Raw genomic sequence first — 17,557 nt, 5'->3', positions numbered from 1 at the left:
TAACATTGTCTTAAAACCCTCCCCCAGAGATGGAAACATCGCAGCTTCCATGTGGAAAGCTGTTCTGGTGCTTTGGTGCTTTTACCATGAGAAGACCTTTTGAAATACCTAACCTGTGCTGCAGTCTCAATCCTAATTTCAAAGGATGGTTCAAAAAAGAAAATAAAAGAGTGTTCAAGAGAGTCACTGTTCTATCTCAGGGTCCAATGAGTCACTATCATATTTTTGCAAAATTAGGCACGCTCCATTGTGAAGGAAGTACCAAACATAGTAAATTTTTTGCTCCTTTCTGCATTGCAACGCATCAATTAAAGCATTTCCTTCAGATCTGGACAGATTTGGATTTGCTGGAAAAAGCCCAAGGAATAAGCAGATGTTGAGCTAACATAATCTTCATTCACAGAGCTGGTGGTGTTAGGCATTTGAAGAAGAGAATGCACCATAATCATCTTCAAATGCATAAAAGGCTGCTGCAAAGCAGCATGAAATAGTGCTTTTTAACCCTTGTATTTGAGATGTTGGGTGTTTTGTTTTGTTCTGTTTTGTAAGCTGTTTTCTGGAAAAGCAACTGATTTATCAATTTCATTTGTTGCTCCCACTTAGTATCAATGCAGTTTCTTATTTCCGTGTAGGTGTCTAATCTTGCCCTTTTCAAATTGCGTTCTGTTTTTGAAGAATTGTGCCTCCAATTTGTCAGAACACCTTCAAATTCTTATATGCACCAATATTTTCATGGTTCCTGCCAGATTAGCACTGTTTTGTTATCAAATTTTGTCTGCATACTCCTTCTTTCATCATCCAGGTAAAAGCACTGAATAATATCAGTCAGGACAGACCCTGTAGGAATAGTGCTTAATAATATTAAATTTGATTAGTAAAACAAATACATGCTTCACACACAGCCCAGAAATCCTTTTAGAACACAGTGTATATCACAAAATATCCTTAGATTCATATTTGCTCTGTTAGTGTCTTGAAATAACTTGGGGTCTTCATTGACAAATGAAAAAGGAAAAGGGCTAAAACTCCCTCGTGCCACAGTGAACAAAACAACTACTGCACTAGGGCTTCTCAATTCTGCTCATTCTCAGCCCAAAATAGACTTGGTGTTGGCTGTGTCAGTGCTCCTGCTGATCACTGCATCCTTTGGGTATGGGGGTACCAGGTGTGGGTTTCTCTGGGTCTGGATTGAAGGCACTTGAGACAGTAATTCGGACTCAGGTGTTTATTATTTCTTATCAGTGAAACAGTCTCACTACTGTGAGTTCAGCAGCTTTTCATTAGAAGGCACAAATGGCCAACAATCTCTTGTTCCAAGGGCTTTTAAGACTAAACTATCCAATTGAGAGCTGACACCTGGATTATTTCCCCTTTTAACCCAATAACTGATCCCAGAGAGCTGCAATGGGGACTTTTCTGCCCCATTACAAAATGCCACCCAAACCCATGAAGAAGAAGGAAGAAGAAGCATGAAGAAGAAGCCCAGGATGACACCCTGTGCCCTCCATCTTGCTTCCATCCACAACATCCTAAAAATCCCAAAACCTCAATTTCTCACCCCGTGATACACCCACACTGCTCTCTATAATCTATTTCACACTTTGGTGGATTCCAGTCTGTCTTGAAGTCTGGGAAACTTTCTCCATGGATGAGGGTCAGAGTCAGTGCTGCCCTGGGGGTCAGGGCATCCTAGAGCAGACAGAGAAATATTCCCAGTGCCCTGGGTTTGCACATCTCCCCCTTCTCTTTGTACCAAAACCACTCCTTTGACAGCCACATCATGTCACAGCCTTTAATATTTGTGCCATGTCTACTTTAGTGCATCTGTCAGATACACTAAAGTAGACATGGCACAAATATGAAAGGGACTGTGACACCAATCAGTATGTACACACCTATCTTCAGAAATTGTCTCTGTGTTGGTGCAAGATTAAATCAACTGAGCACTGAACACACCATCCAGCCATGACCACTCTCTTCCCTGAGTTTGGCCACACCATCTTCTGACTCTTGTGGAGGAGGAAGCTCTGCCCATGGAACCAAACCATGGCTTCAGCACCTGACTCCCATGTCCCAGGATAGCCAGAGAAGCAGCCTCAGCTCAGCTTTTAGTGCTGGGAGCAGTTCCACGGAGTTACCTGCATGTACTGAGGTACTTCAAGTTGAAAACATGAGGTGCTTCACCAGTCTGTGCCTTTGCACTTTGTGACAGTGAAATGCTTTGAAGCAATTCCCTTTGAATGAAGATATTGTCATCAAAATGTTGAGCTTTGTGGGATCATGACTTCCTGAGCTTTGCCATTAGAAAAGGCTTTTGTCCATGAAACTCTAAATAGCTTGCAACTCTTACTGGCTGCTTAGCTCTTGCTATAAAACCTCCTTTAATAGTGGTGCAGGGAGAGCTGGGGCCATTTGCATTCTATGAAGAAGCTTCATTTACTTCCCTTCTGCTCTTTCATTCATTGTTGAACTATGTTTATTTGTCACCAGCATTTTAGATCAAACAAGTTCACACCTGGGTGCAGTTTGGAATGTCAATTATTGTGTTACAAAGGAATTAAAGCAACTTGATTGCAGATATTGGTGAAGATGACTAGAGATCCTTGTTCATATTGCAGCCTGACTTGTCATCAAAATCTTGAGCTTTGTTGGGATCCTGACTTCCTGAGCTTCTGCTATTAGAAATCTCTTTTGTCCATGAAACTCTAAATAGCTTGCAACTCTTACTGGCTGCTTAGCTCTTGCTATAAAACCTCATTTAATAGTGGTGCAGGGAGAGCTGGGGCCATTTGCATTCTATGAAGAAGCTTCATTTACTTCCCTTCTGCTCTTTCATTCATTGTTGAACTATGTTTATTTGTCACCAGCATTTTTGCATTTTAGATCACTCTTGGGTGCAGTTTGGAATGTCAATTATTGTGTTACAAAGGAATTAAAGCAACTTGATTGCAGATATTGGTGAAGATGACCAGTGATCCTTGTTCTTATTGAAGTCTGACTGGTCATGGCTGTCAGTCTTGGAGAAAACCCTTCTGGCAGTTGGTTTGCATTTGGAGCAAACCAAATCATTACATTGTTAAAATAAAGAAAATAAAAACCCCCACCTTTCTATATTCTATACAAGCAAGTGGTTTTAATTGTGGATGTCAGACACATCTTTAATAATGTGTGAGACAGATAGGACACTTGCAAGTTAAACAGAAGTTGGACTACATATGAGAAAAATAATTTAAAATAATAACTACATGAAAAGCAGTTCCTATAAATAGGTTTTTTCAGTGTTCACCATCTTGTGTGGCTTAGGCTTTTTCCATTTATAAATTAAATTATGACTGCTTGATTCAAGAATTGCATACTATAATATTGTTGAAGGAAAATATTTAATTGTAGGTTTTTGGCTCTAGTAAGAGAATCAGCCAACACATTAGTTGAATAGATTAATCTTCTTTAATCTATGGTACCTGCAGGTGTCTAATAGAATGTAAAGCTGTGGTTTTAAATGAAGACCAAGGGAAGGAAAAGAGGCTAAGAAATATTTTAACCATTATAAGTGAAAGCTATTCCCAAATGCATGGTAGGAAAATTATTGTTTTACCTTTTGAAAACACACCAGCAATAGCTTCATCTAAAAGGAGGTGGGAGGTGGGCATTGCTAGGAGTGCTTCATCTCTTGGGTCCCAGCTTGTCTTTGTTACCTTCTGCACAGTGATTCCAGGCAAGGGTTTAAAGTTCAGGTGAAAGAGGGGGGAAAGAAAAAAAATCTTAATAAAGTATTAGCATGACAATAAGTGTGTCTGCTGGAAACACAAAAGTTGAATGTCAGTGGGTGACACTCCTAAATTGCTAGTTAAAAGCACTGGAAGCTTTTTTGATATCAGAAAAAGAAGGTGTCTGCCACTGTCAGTAGTGTTGCTTATCTTCACTGTTTTCCCTTTTATTGGTTGAGATGATCTGTGTAATTTTTTTCTCCCATAGCCTTGAGAAATCAGAACAGAAGAAAAGCCAGAAAAAGCAAGGGAAGATGTGTTAGAGTGATGTGTTTCAACCCTCTCCCCTCCTCCCCTGCCACTGCTGGTATCTAAAAATACAATAATGCAAGTCTTCTAAAATGATAGCTGAGATAGGGTGCACTCAAAAATAATGCATTATATAAAATTATTTTTCAGAATAACATAAGTTTAGAATTGCTTTTTCTCAAAAGTTGACTTAATCACTGTGTGCAGTCTTCTGTAGAAAAGAGCTGAGCTAAGGCAAGTGCACTATTGGTCAATTTGACATCAAAAACTCTCATTCCAGTGTTTTTATTTTTTCATAGCATAAAAATGTTCTTACATGCAGAGAGATCTATAGCTGATATTTTCCTTTTTCTTTTCTTTCCTCTGTCCCTTGGTAATTAGATTGGATTAGGCTATTTCTGGATATAAAATTTCTAAATTGCAGAAAGAAGTGTAGCTTATATTTTTCAATTTAGGCTACATTTGCAGCTAGGAAGGGAGGCACATGAGCACTCCTGGCTCCTTTTCTAGGGAGTGCAAGGCTCAGTGTCTTGGCTGGAAGAGGGGCTTGACCATTTCATTGTGACCCATTTCGCTCTGCTTTTGACACTGAAGTGACATTCATTATTACTGACTTCTTTCCAAAAAACATTTGGAAAGGATATTGGGCTGCCCCTCAGTTGTGCCATTCTAAGGGAAGTCAGATATAGAAGTGGAGAGTGGCAGGTGTAAGTCTAAAGCATGCATTTTGCTGTGACGTATTTAGAGCTACTATTTTAATAGAGATGTTTAATATGGATGTTTTTGGGTAAAGGAACAGTTATTGAAAGCCTGATCCTGGAGTTCAGTGACTCTCCAGTCACTGGAGCTCCTTATCTGGTTTAAAAATTACTTTTCTGTTGCACTGTTGCAAAATGACTTTGTTTCTCAAGGGAAGGCGTGCTGTTTCTCAGGAGAACGCTGTACCCCAGGTGCTACTGTGGTTGCCATGGCAGTTTGCTAGCAAGCAATCTCTTAAATATGTTACTACTGGCAAAGAAATGGTGTCTTTTTCATCTTTTTGCCAGATGCTCATTTTGTAGAACAGTCTGCACAGAATGGTTAGATTTTGGGGATAAAATGTCATTTTCTGTCCCCTGAAATGTCATTACTTTTTAATAAGTTCTTTTTTGAGCTAGGGATACTTTAAAAAATAGTATAAAAAATAAACCTCCTATCTTTGAACCTCATTTTAGAAGCTGTTTTGGCAGCTGATATGCAAGTGTGATTGAGCCTATCTGGCTTTGTTTACATAAACTTACTCAGAAATTGATTTTCAAAAATATGCTTTGCTTATTGAGAATACCTGCTTTAATTCTGTTTGGAATCTGTCCTTTTTTCCTTGTCAGGTTCTGGGATGTAAAGCAGAACAGTCCTGTGTGCCTGAGTGTTTGTGTGGGGAGAGAGGGTGGGTATAGTACAAGTGAGCTACTTGCTCTTTAATAACTGATTCTGTTGGGTTGGGTTTTTTGTTGGGTTTTTTTTGCTTGTTTTTTTGTTTGTTTGTTTGTTTGTTTTTTATCTTCTGAGCAGCCCAAAGGTAGTTGTGTGGGGGTTTTTTTTTTTTGTTTGGTTTTATTTAAAAAGAGTTTTCTTCAGACAAGAGTCTTGGGTAGTGCTGGGAATTAATAAGTAAAGGAAAAGATGTGAGGATGTCTTTTGACAATGAATATATTGGTATTCTTCACACCTAAGCATCTGATAAAATGGAATACAAATGAAAGGACTTAGGGCTAAACTGCACCTTTTGGCACTTGTCTGAAGGAGAAGTGCTGCTCAAACTCAGGATTATCACAAGAGGTGTCGTGGCCCAGGGACCTCTCTCTCCTCCTGAGACCTTGTTCCTGTGTCTCAGGGCTCTGCAAGCAGCAGGGAAGTGCTGACACACTTGCAGCAAATTGTGAGGGTTGTGCTGGCTGCTGTGGAGAGCCTGACAAGCCATTGTCTCTGCACATCCTCCACATTTCTAGTCCACCTGCTCTGGGTGGGAAGGTGTTGGCATCTATTGCGTGAGAGGGTTTATTATGACATACAGCATAAGGAAAAGTCACACTCAGGCCCTTAAGCAAGGTTTGCTTTAGCTACTCAGATTTTTTTTTTTTAATGAATGCTGTAGTGAAACTTATTCAGAAGGTTATTCTAATCCTGTTCTGCAATATGAAAATAAGGGTGTAATTTAAAACAAATGACTTGGCAGACATTGAACACCTAGTGAGGTTGTGCTAGTCCCCAGTGCAGAGGGTCATCAAATCAAATATTGTGGCTGAGTTTTTCCAGTGCTTGGATAATTTTATGACCAATAGTAGCATTTTTAGTTATGAAAGGTAAGATAAAGATCATCAGCTCTCATGCCTCAAGGCATAAGGTAATCACTGCAGCGTTACAGGAGGGATATTTCCCTGCTGAGCAGCATTTCACAGTTGGTTATGTACATTATGAGGTGTGTTCTTTCCTTTGATATAAACCATTAGCCAAAAAGGTGACACTTGATGGCTGAACAGGTTGTTGAGACAAACCTTATATCAGCTGCCATGGGATATATTTCTGTGTGAAAGGGTTCTGTTGCATCCCATAATCCAAGCTGTTGCTTGGAGGAATGTATATCACTAAAAATCATAGAATGGATTCCCATCTTGTGCTCAGTAACTCTTGAGCTGCTGTGAGAGACTCATTGTCACCATATGTGTGAGGGATTGTTTGTTGGCTATTAACTGCTTTATACCAACACAGAGTAATGGCAACCAAAACACACTCAAAGCAGGGTTTTCTCCACTCTCTCTTGAGCCTCACGTTGGGCGCCAAATTTTGTCCTGGGAGAAAGCCTCCAGAAAGCAAACCCACACAGCCCCTCCAGAAAGCAAACCCACACAGCCCCTCCAGAAAGCAAACCCACATGTCCCCTCCCTCCAACCAGGTCGGGAAGGATTCCTTGGAAAGAAGTGGAAAGAACCTGTTTATTTAACAGGCACAGCACCCCCAGCACACAGAATGAACAATACCAGGTGACACCACTCTGTCACCGCTCTGAAATGATGACAAATTCAGAAAGTCTCTCTTGGGGATGGTCGCTCTGTTCTCAGTCCCTCCTGTGCTGGGGCAGCTGCTGCAGCCACAAGGTGCAAACTCTCGGTGTTTCCAGGTCCCAGTCCGGAGCAGGCTTGAGTGGCTCCAAAAAAGGGAAAGGAGAAACAGTCCAGGGAAAAATTTGGGCTGCTTAGCTAAACTAACTAATGAGCAGAAGCAAAAAAGCAAGAGCAAAGCAGAAGCAAAAGCCAAGCAAAAAGCAAAAGCAGCACCATGCACTGCCCTGTCTGTGTGTCCCACCAGCCGTGGGGGAGTGGCTGGTAGCAAAACCAAAACAAAACATTGGCTCTGCACAGCCAGCCTTGAAGGCACAGAACATGATATCCAGCATGAACAGAACACAGGAATGGGGATACAGCATCAGAACCTCACCCTAGGACATTGTCACCCTAGGACACTGGTGTAGTTGGTGCTCTCTCCTGCCTTGCTCCTTCTGGAGGCAGCTTCACACACAGCCTGCAGGTGTGCACTGCACAGTTCCAGGGCTGGCAATGCACACCTGGGCTGGGGAACCACAGCTGGAGCCACACTTCTGACTGTGCCCCCAGTGATGGGCTTGGCAGCACTGCTGGGCCCTGCCCCAGCTTCCACGTGGATTCCTTTGCATGCTGCCCACATCCAGAGCTAGCCATGAGAAGAAGCTAAGAATAGCAAGGTTATGTATAACAATAATCAGGTATACTTAAATGTATTCTCAGTTTTTGCTAACTAGGCTGGAAGGACCAAGGTTTCCTTGCTTCTTGTCAAGAAAGTTATTTTCCCATTCTTGTAATCTCCTCAGAAACCCTTTTCTGGGCATACTTACAGTTTTGTTTTGAAAACAGGTGATCATGTGTGGTGGTGTTTGTGGGTTTTTAGGATGAGGGAAGAGATGAGAATTTTGATTCTATGTTTTAGAAGGCTGATTTATTATTTTATGATATTTATTATATTAAAAGAAAATTATACACCTAAACTATATTAAAGAAAAGAGAAAGGAGACATCAGAAGGCTAGAAAAGAAAGGAATGAATAATAAAATCTTATGATTGCTCAGAGTCTCCACACGGCTAAACTTGTGATTGGTTATTAATTAAAAACAACTACATGAGAGCAATCAAAGATGCACTTGCTACATTCTACAGCAACAGATGATTATTGTTTACATTTTGTTTCTGAAACTTCTCAGCTTCTCAAGAGAAAAATCTTAGCAAAAAAATTTTTCAGTAAATATGTCTATAACAATCATGAATCAGTCCACTATTTCAGATGAGGTCCAAGCAATCCTCTGAGTTGACTGAAAATGTCTGATATTCCCAGAAATTCATTAGACCTTTTTACAGCTGGTAGATAACAAATAGGTACCACTTAATCATTCTATCCACCAGCTTTCTTCTTAATTTCTTAAACCTGATGAACCTTCAGTTTAAAGCAGAAATCCTCATTAGCTTGTCTTGTCATGATGTACTTTTTGCTTTTAAACTTCATCCTATTCAGTTTTCTACCTCACAAGGTCATCTCATTCTCTCTGTGTGATGATCTGTCCTCTTCCATGCTCATAATTATATCATCTTTGCATTTCATAATCCAGTCCTTGGATCAAGGTTCCTAATGAATGTATTAAGCAGGATCCATCCCAAGACTTGTTCCTGAGAAAGTAATATTTCTCTTAGTAATATTTCTCCATCTTTAGAACTGGTTTTTTTTCACTGCATATTCTTGTGGTGCCTCCCATAGACTCTATGCCTCCCATAGTTTTCTACCATATTATGATGTATTCTTATATTGCTCCTCATTGTCTGCCTTTTAAATAAAGATTTCCTAGAGAACACTGCCAGATGCTTAATTCAGACAAAGATGTATTAGTTGCACTATATTGCCCTTGTCTAAGTAGTCATCTGTCTTACTAAGAAACTCATCATGTCTCTCAGGTGGTCTATTAGTAATGAGAATATATTTCTTTTTATGCTACTTCAGGCCTCCCTCCATGCCCTCCATTACTGCCTGTTCCAAAGTCTGCTGTAGTCAGTGTCAAAATCACATGAATATGTGTTTATCACTTCTCCTTTCTTGGGGTGCATCTGTGTTTAGTATTCCCTGGTTTTATTTCTGCTTTAGCACTGATGAGCAGGGATGCCCAAAGAACAAAGTTTTTGACTAAAGATTTATGAAACTAACTGGTATATGGGGAAAACTTTAGTTCCCATTGGGTTATAAATTTCATTTAAAAAATTTGCCAGTGAATTTGTATTTCTATCTTCTGGCTCTTTTAGTATGCTGCAAATGTTCCTGTCCTTGTGGCATTATTCTTATGAGAAAATGGAACATTTGTCCAGGTTTGGGGATGCACAGTTAACTTTTCATTGAATCTATATGAGAGTAAGTCTTAACTAGTTCTTCTCTGTATTTTAATCTCTCCCTTCTGCCTAGGTGAAATGAGCTTTTCATGTTCAGTCTGTTTTTCTTTGAAAGATTGAGCAGAGGTGCTATTTTTATTGTGTGACTAATTTAGGACACCTGCCTTACCTTGTTAATCAATCTCTCTTTTTCTGTCCTTGTAAATTTTTTGCTTACTCCTGATATCTTCTTTGAAGTGCTTCTTATCCTTGATGTTCTTTTTAAACTTCATTCCAAACAGTTTCAACCTTTTGTTAAAGTTATATCTCTATATTCTTGAGCTCAGTGTAGGATTATCAGTTGTGTTTACTTTCTTATGCACTCAGAGTTGGCTCTGTTGAATCCCAGACCTTCTTTGTAGGCTTATTTTTATATATATTGTTATATTCAACTTGTCAAAAGATGAGTTGGTCACAACCATTTGATTAATTTCTTAATTTAACCAGATTTTCTGTAGGGTCAGATTTTCTGTTGCTTTTAAGTTCTTCACACTGATGTTGTCTCCAGTGAGGCTCAGCTGTGATTGGAGGTAAAGAACAAGCCTGAAGAATTTACAGCATGAGTTAAAAAATTGCAAACTGATATTAGGAAAATCACTATAAAAAAAGATGAGGTTTTCAGCTTGTTTTTGTCTTTTGATTTACTCCCAGTCAATAGCATATGATGACAGGATTAATTACTCCAGACTTCATATGCATGATATAGCTTTCTGTTTTCTACTCTTTATTTCTGGAGATTGATTACTACCTAATGTTATAACTTTTAATAAGGCATTTGATTTGATTTAGAGCTGTCTTCATTTTAGTTCAGATTTATATCAGTAGTTAATCAAATTTTATTGCACCTTAGTTAACTTTCAAATAATTTTTAGTAACAAGATTACGAATTTTTAAATTTTGGACATGCAAAAGAACCTCTTTGGTTGAACTGCCTGTAGTTTTAAAGAGAAACATCTCATATATTGTGGGCATGGTTTTAGTGCTGAAACACATAACAAAAATGAGATAAGTGAGGAGAAATGATATACAGACCTGTTTGATGTGCTGCTAAAGTAGAAAAAAATTTATAATGGCATCTTTCTGTATAATTATTGTATCCACAATCAAACTGGTGCAAATTGGTGCAATTTTGTGGAAGGCCGTGGCTAGCCAGGGTGTAACAACTCCATGTCTATGATGCATAATTTTTGTTTCCTGTTGTAAAACATGCCAAACCCTAATGAAGTCACAATTTGAAAATCAGCTGCTGTCACAAGTGTGGCAAAAACAAAAAAACCCATTGTTTCTTGTTAGCTTTTTAAGTTAATTGCCTAAGGGAGCTCATTCCCAGAACCAGGACAGCTCTTTTTCTCATTGCATGCTGGTGTCCCAACATACTGTTTCATTCATACATTTTTTTAAGTCTTCCTTAGAAATTCTGATTTTTCTCCCGATATTTTGTGAAGCTTTCCCAGTAAATTCTGATTTTTCTGCTTGAGGTTGTGGATCATGCAAGTATATGTACAAAGGTTTTTGGTTTTTTGTGTAAGTTTGCCACAGTTGTTCTGCATGTGTCTTGTTTTGAAGACTGAGTTAGTGACAAACTCTAAATGTTAAAATATATTCCAAAATGAAATACATAATAAATTTCTGGAGAAATACCTGATCATAGAAATTGCCCAACTGCCCTGCATTTGGCCTCCTCTAGGGAATTTAAACAGTCATGTTTTAGGCATTAGCTTTAGGGAATGTCTTACATTTTTAATTAACACTCTTAACTATGGATTGGACAAGAGGGTGAAGAATACGGGGGCAAGATTACCTGTGAAGATAGGCTCAGGTTGAGGGGAAGAAAGGGATGATTCAGTACTCCTAAGAGCTTGAAATTCAGTATTTCCTAAGAGAAATTATTGTCACATTTAGTAAAAGCTCACTGACGTTGCAAGCAATGTAATGTGCAGGTTGGGGGATCAGCGAGCCTGGAATGTTGGATGATACCGTGGGCTCAAAAAAAAAAATCTGCTCCTGGGAGAGAAACAAGAACTAAAAGATCACCTGAATAATGTGTGCTCTAAAAGCTGTAACTTGGTGTCATAAGAAGGCCAACCTCCTACTTCTAGTAGTGGTGGTTGTAATTTTATTTTTTTTTCTTTTAGAATTTGACTTATGTTTGTTTGGTTGTATAAAACCTGTTAGGGATCCACATGTTTGCATTGGAATTAGTATCTCTGAATGAGGTATCAGAAAATGTACCTCAAGCTACTACATTTAAAGTAGTTCTTCAGAAGCAGTAGCCAGTGTTTCAGCTGTTTATAGAGTAATTAACAGTTGGAGAGTTATTAACAAGTTATAGAGTAATTAACAATTATTAAGATGTTATGAGATAGACAGAAGTGGGGTGAAGAGTCACAAATGTTTGGGGAGTGCTGTAAAGCAAACAAAAAATCCCAAGAGAGGAAACACACCCCCTCAAACAGGACTTTGATGTTGCCTCTATTTGTGCTTCTCCAAACTCTGATTGGGATGGTCTTCTGGTGGGAGAGACCCATGTTCAGACCTCTCCATGTCATCTTCTGTGTGTGGCACTTGTTCCCTTGCAATGCAAAGCTGAAAAGTGCTATTTCAGAAATACCACACTTTTCAAAAAAGATTTTTTTCATATTACCGCAGCTCTGCTTTCTTAATTTGCTGTAAATTAATGAATACTTTCTGGTAAGTCAAAACTGTATTTTTGTCATGTGATCTGTTTATTTAACATAAAAACAAGTCATCAATCTCTGCTAAACACCTCCCAAAACCCCAATGAATGATTTCTAGTACTGGATTTACTTGCTTTTTTTGATTTGTGAGCAAGTCAAGTTCTGTGACCTCTCTGTTCCTGAAAAGCTGCCTGTTCTGCATTCCTGATCTCCTGCTTTTCTAGTACCAAATTTGTCTGCTTTCATTCCTTAGGGAGAAACTCCCAAGTTATATCTGTAGTCTTTGGAAAGCTGTCTAAAATATTTAGGAGTCTGAAAATGACTGACAAAAATCTCACTGTTCCTAACAGTACAAACTGGGGATATAAGCTAGGCAGGGAATAAATACTTTTTCATTTTGCCTGTATTTAGCCTTTACATCTTCTATCTTTTCTTTTTCATGGGTGCTTTTGGCATAACTAACAGGTAAGAAGAAATTAGTGTAGTATAATGATCTTTTCACACTTTGTTGCCACAGCTATAGTACCACATGCTGCAGTAGACTGTGAACCTTACAGCCTCTGAAGAAAAGCTGTGGAAATGTACAGGTGGAGAAATAAAGCAGGATATTGCTGCTCCCTGACTGCTTTCATATGTGTATAGTGGCATTTACTTAAAAAGATTAAGATCCAAGATTAAGTCTGTATTCTAAACACAAATTGCTGTCAGCTTAAGAATTTGAGAACTCGCCAGCTGTGAAGAGAGAAATTTCCCCATCTGTCTTTGCCACTGAGAAAAAGCAATAATGGCAGTGTGTGAGCATGAAGGACTGGACAATGTTGAAGCTTTTAGTCTTGACCTCCCTCTTTTTCTATAAATGAGCACAGTTTTTCTTTCAGAGGCTGATGGCGAAAATGGCATCTGAACACTGAGGCAAATACACTTTACCAAAGGACTGGTCATTGCCTGTGAAATCGTTTCCCAGTGTAAAAACCACTTGTTGATGTGCTTTCAGAAGCTGTCACTTCCTATGAGACATTGCAGGCAGGGTATTTCTTTGAGCTCTAGGGTTGAGACACATGGGCAGGGACAGCCTGATGTTCAGAAGTGCTTTTATAGTCCAGGGTGATGCTCTAGGCTCTTGTCAGACATCAGGGGAGACTTACAGACTGATTTCCCAAGCAGCTCTTTGATTCCATGTCCATTGTATATGCAGGGTGCTCTGGTGAAGGCAGGAATGATGAATCTGACTCCATGTTCTCAGAAGGCTGATTTATTGTTTTATGATATTGTGTTATATTAAAGAATGCAGAAAGGATACTTACAGAAGGATAAAAAGCTGATAATGAAAACTCGTGACTCTCTCCAGAGTCCTGACACAGCTTGGCCCTGATTGGCCAAAGAGTCAAAACAACTCACATGAAACCAATGGAACAATCATCTCTGGGTAAACAATCTCCAAACACATTCCACATGAGCACAACACAGGGGAAGCAAATGAGATAATTATTGTTTTCATTTTTCTCTGAGGCTTCTCAGCTTCCCAGGAGAAAAATCCTGGACGAAGGGATTTTTCCAGAGAGTGTGAATGTAACATATGTGTAGGTTGCCTTTTCTCTCTCTCAACTTTGGAAGGAGTTAGCCTAATTTTCTCCTCAGTTGTCTGAGACACCGTGATTTGTTGGGCTATTCCTGGTGGTTTCCAAAGGAATCTGATGGTCTGCAGCCTCCTGCCATCATGGCCCCAGGGCTCTTCAGTGCTGAGGGAATTGAAGGATGTGGCTGATGAGGGAAGAAAGGAGGAAGGGCAGATATGGCCATGCAACTGCTCTCCTTTCAGGCTGGACAGAAATCCCAGCCAAGCTGGGATTCAGCTGGTCACCACGTGTTGCAGCCTGTCAAATCCATGTCTGGGAGGGCTCTGTTGGTGTGAATTACATTGCTGCAATGGCAGGCAGATGTGGTGGTGTTTGAGGGTTCCCAGGACAAGGGAAGAAATGAGAATTTTGACTCCATGTTTCAGAAGGCTGATTTATTATTTTATGATATGATATTATATTATATTAAAAGAAAATACTAAAACATACAAAAACTTTACTAAAGAAATAGAGAGAAAGGAGACATCAGAAGGTTAGAAAAGAAAGGAATAAATAATAAAATCTCGTGACAGACCAGAGCCTTGACACAGCTGGACCATGACTGCTTATCAAGTAGAAACAATTCACATGGAACCAATTTTCTTTCTGAGGCCTCTCAGCTTTTCAGGAGTAAAATCCTAGCAAAAGGATTTTCATAAAATATGTCAGTGACATGCTGACTGTCAGGGCTTTATTTATTTATGGTGGGAATGCTGGCCAGTGGGTTTGTTATTACGCTTTGTCTTTTGTTCCTTGGTTTTTTGCTGTGTCTTTGCTGGTTGGGGCAAACAGGAGGCTCATAGGAGTGAAGCAAATAGTTTTTAATGGTGCAGCTTTTCTCTCTAATGATGCAATAGGATGGTATTATGTTGAATAGTATCAAACCCCAGACTGTGCACATCTCAGCTTGCCTTTGTGGGTACAGTACACTGCAGGGGAGCTGTTCAGGTGCAATGCTGACCTAACATCTCTGGCTGGCTGGATGTTCCAGTCCAGCTGGATGGAAGATGCCATGCTGAAGAGCCTGGCTCTCTCCAAAGAACATCATTGCTTTGTTCTGCAGCCCTTTGTGCCCCTTGTCATGGCAGCCTTCGTTGCTTTGCTCTCCACTCTTCTTTTTACTTTCAGGCACAAAACTGCTTACAATTACCTATCCTGAAACAAAGACAATTATATCAGTCCAAAAAGTGCTTTTGAGTTAAGAAATGTCTTCTGTGGTGTATAGTTAATTCAGAAGTTCAGCAGAATAGTCAGAGAGACGATTCTTTCAAGCCAAAATACATATTTCTTCATATTGTACATCAGCTTGCATCAAGATATTGTCAAACCATCAATTCCTTTATGTCTTCAAGATGTCTGGGCCTTTTGGGTGGGTTGTAAGACATCGAGGATCAGTATTTATTTACACAGACACCAGATAAAATGGCAGATTAGAAGCAACATTGATGAATTGCAACACTGACAGCAGAAGACAGCTAGTGAGGGATGCTGTCAGTAGGAGAAAAAAATATTTTTTCAAAGTAGTAATAAGCTGGCTGTACCTAAGGGAAATTTGGTAAGAAATATGATTCACTTTGGTCACCTCGGAAACAAGCTGTTCATGTTATTAGATATTTGAATTATTATTAAAATATTTTGTTATTACATCAATAACATGCTTAATCAGATGTTTTAATATGTGATATTACAACACACTAATTTTCTAACATAGAACCAAATACAGATTTTAGCACATGGATAATGATACCCTGGATAAACTTTTGGTATTTACCAGTCAAGTCTTAAGAACTGCCTGTGACTGAATGAAGTTGGATGCTTTGGAATTTTTATCTGCCTTGTGTTTTGTTACTGATTCCTGAATAAGCAGGATAAACGCAGCATGCTCAAGGAACATAGCCCCTTCTGGATCTGCCTGGAGGAACTAGGGGCTGTTTTAATTTATTTTGAATTTTTATATATGGATACATGCATGAATAGCAGTTTTTGAAACAGAATGGATGTCAAATATTTGGGTTTTTATCAGCTGAAAATTGGGTGTGCAGGTGTTCTAGTGCACCCCATGAGCTGGGTCTTGTCCTTAAGCCAAGGAAAATATCCTGTACCCATCATCCATGATGATGTGTCTTCCTTTTATTTTAAGTAATAGCACATTTATGGGGGATTTATCAAAACACAAGAATCTAGTGCCTATTGGAAAACATCAAGAAGATTTGCATAACCTAGAATCAGTGTCCATGGTATGCTATGTAATTGTATTTATAAGAAATTCATGTCTGTCTTCTTTTGTTTGGGCAGTCTTTATGGCCCTGCATAGACCTAAAAGTAGCTCAATGACAGTGATTTCACTATTCCTGTATGGTTTTTTTTTTCCTTCATGCTTTCTCTAAAACTGTTTTTTAACAGTTCTGGGATAGTTTAACAAGGTCAAAGCAGCCTATGATTTTACCCTTCAAAAATCTTTGTGATGATTCAGAAGCAGAGTTCAGAGCATGTGACACATTGGGTTAGAAAATGTAAAATTAATAAATAGAAAGCCATTCAGAAAGCACTCTAAAAATGATGAACAGCTTGTAGAAACTGATTTATGAGGCAAGAACAGAAGTTAGATAAGTAGGGGTTGGTTGAATGGATGGGCTGAACGTGTCTTCAGATCTGTGCACGAGCAAAGAGGAGCTTTTTGTGCATTCAGGGCTGTGGACCAGACAAAAGAGGTGTATCAGGGCTGTCAAGATAATAAGAGGGAGGAACTATGGAACAAAGTTGTTAAGATCTGCGAAAAACTGGAAGGTAAATAGAAACTGATTATTAAAGAGAAAATATTGGTATATAGACATATTCAGCTTTGTTAAGCTGGTCAGTCTATTGTGTCAGTAGATTATTTCACTTCTTTGTTATTTGGGTTTGTGAGAGCACTACAGGAGGATGAGAAGCTTTATCGGAAGAAGATGCATGACTTTTTAAAAAAGTCTTTTAAAATCTTGAATATCAGTGCTTTGTGAGAAAACAGCATGTGCTCTGTGTACAAGTCTTGTTATTGTGAATTACTAATTCTGTCTTGACATTTATTATACCCAGAAACAGGAATGCAGTCAAGATAGAAGTCGCTCCTTTCCTTTGATTTCATAGAATGTCAAGTGAATTGACTCAAAAAAGCTGTGTTAAATGATGGGTTTATGACTCAAAAGGTTTCAGTACCTCACTCACCTTAATGAAAAACAATGCCTAATTAATTAAAATTGCACCTATCAGCTGTTAAATGACAGTTACTAGCACCATTCTTAAGGGAGTGGAGTGTAAACTTGAAAAATCTTGATTTTGCCTTACCATAATAAATGTGTGTCTGATTCTTCATTCTTTAGTACATAAGACATAACAAATGTAGTGATAAAATTACTTACATTTTTTTTATGCTAAAGGAAATAAAATTCTTAGTGTACAATAAGTAAATTAAGTGGGTTGACCTTGGCTACCTGCCAGGTGACTGCCAAACTGCTTTATCACTCCCTTCCTCAACAACACAGGAGAGAAAATATAACAAAAGGCTCATGGGTCAAGATAACGACAGGGAGATACCACTCAGCAATTAACATCATAGGCAAAACAGACTCGACTTGAGGAAATAAATTTAATTTACAGCCAATCAAATCAGAGTAGGATAATAAAAAAATAAGAACCAATTTAAATCTCCCCATCCTCCCCCTTCCCAGTCTAAACTTTGCTCCTGACTCTTCTACCTCCTTGCCCTAGGCAATAGAGGAGGATGTGGAATGG

At 38.9% G+C, this 17,557-nt stretch overlaps 1 protein-coding gene across 3 annotated transcripts in view; it reads left to right on the top strand.

Annotated features, from left to right (window-relative positions):
- Positions 1-17,557, top strand: part of NELL1 (neural EGFL like 1) — a 318,623-nt gene that overhangs the window by 121,093 nt on the left and 179,973 nt on the right. The gene's annotated exons all lie outside the window — the stretch shown is intronic.

Source organism: Agelaius tricolor, unplaced genomic scaffold, assembly GCF_023055355.1.
Source record: "Agelaius tricolor isolate 1412-34295 unplaced genomic scaffold, bAgeTri1.0.p SCAF_67, whole genome shotgun sequence".
NCBI lineage: Eukaryota > Metazoa > Chordata > Aves > Passeriformes > Icteridae > Agelaius > Agelaius tricolor.
Note: the sequence above shows the minus strand (reverse complement) of the source record. Positions and strands in the feature narration are given on the sequence as shown.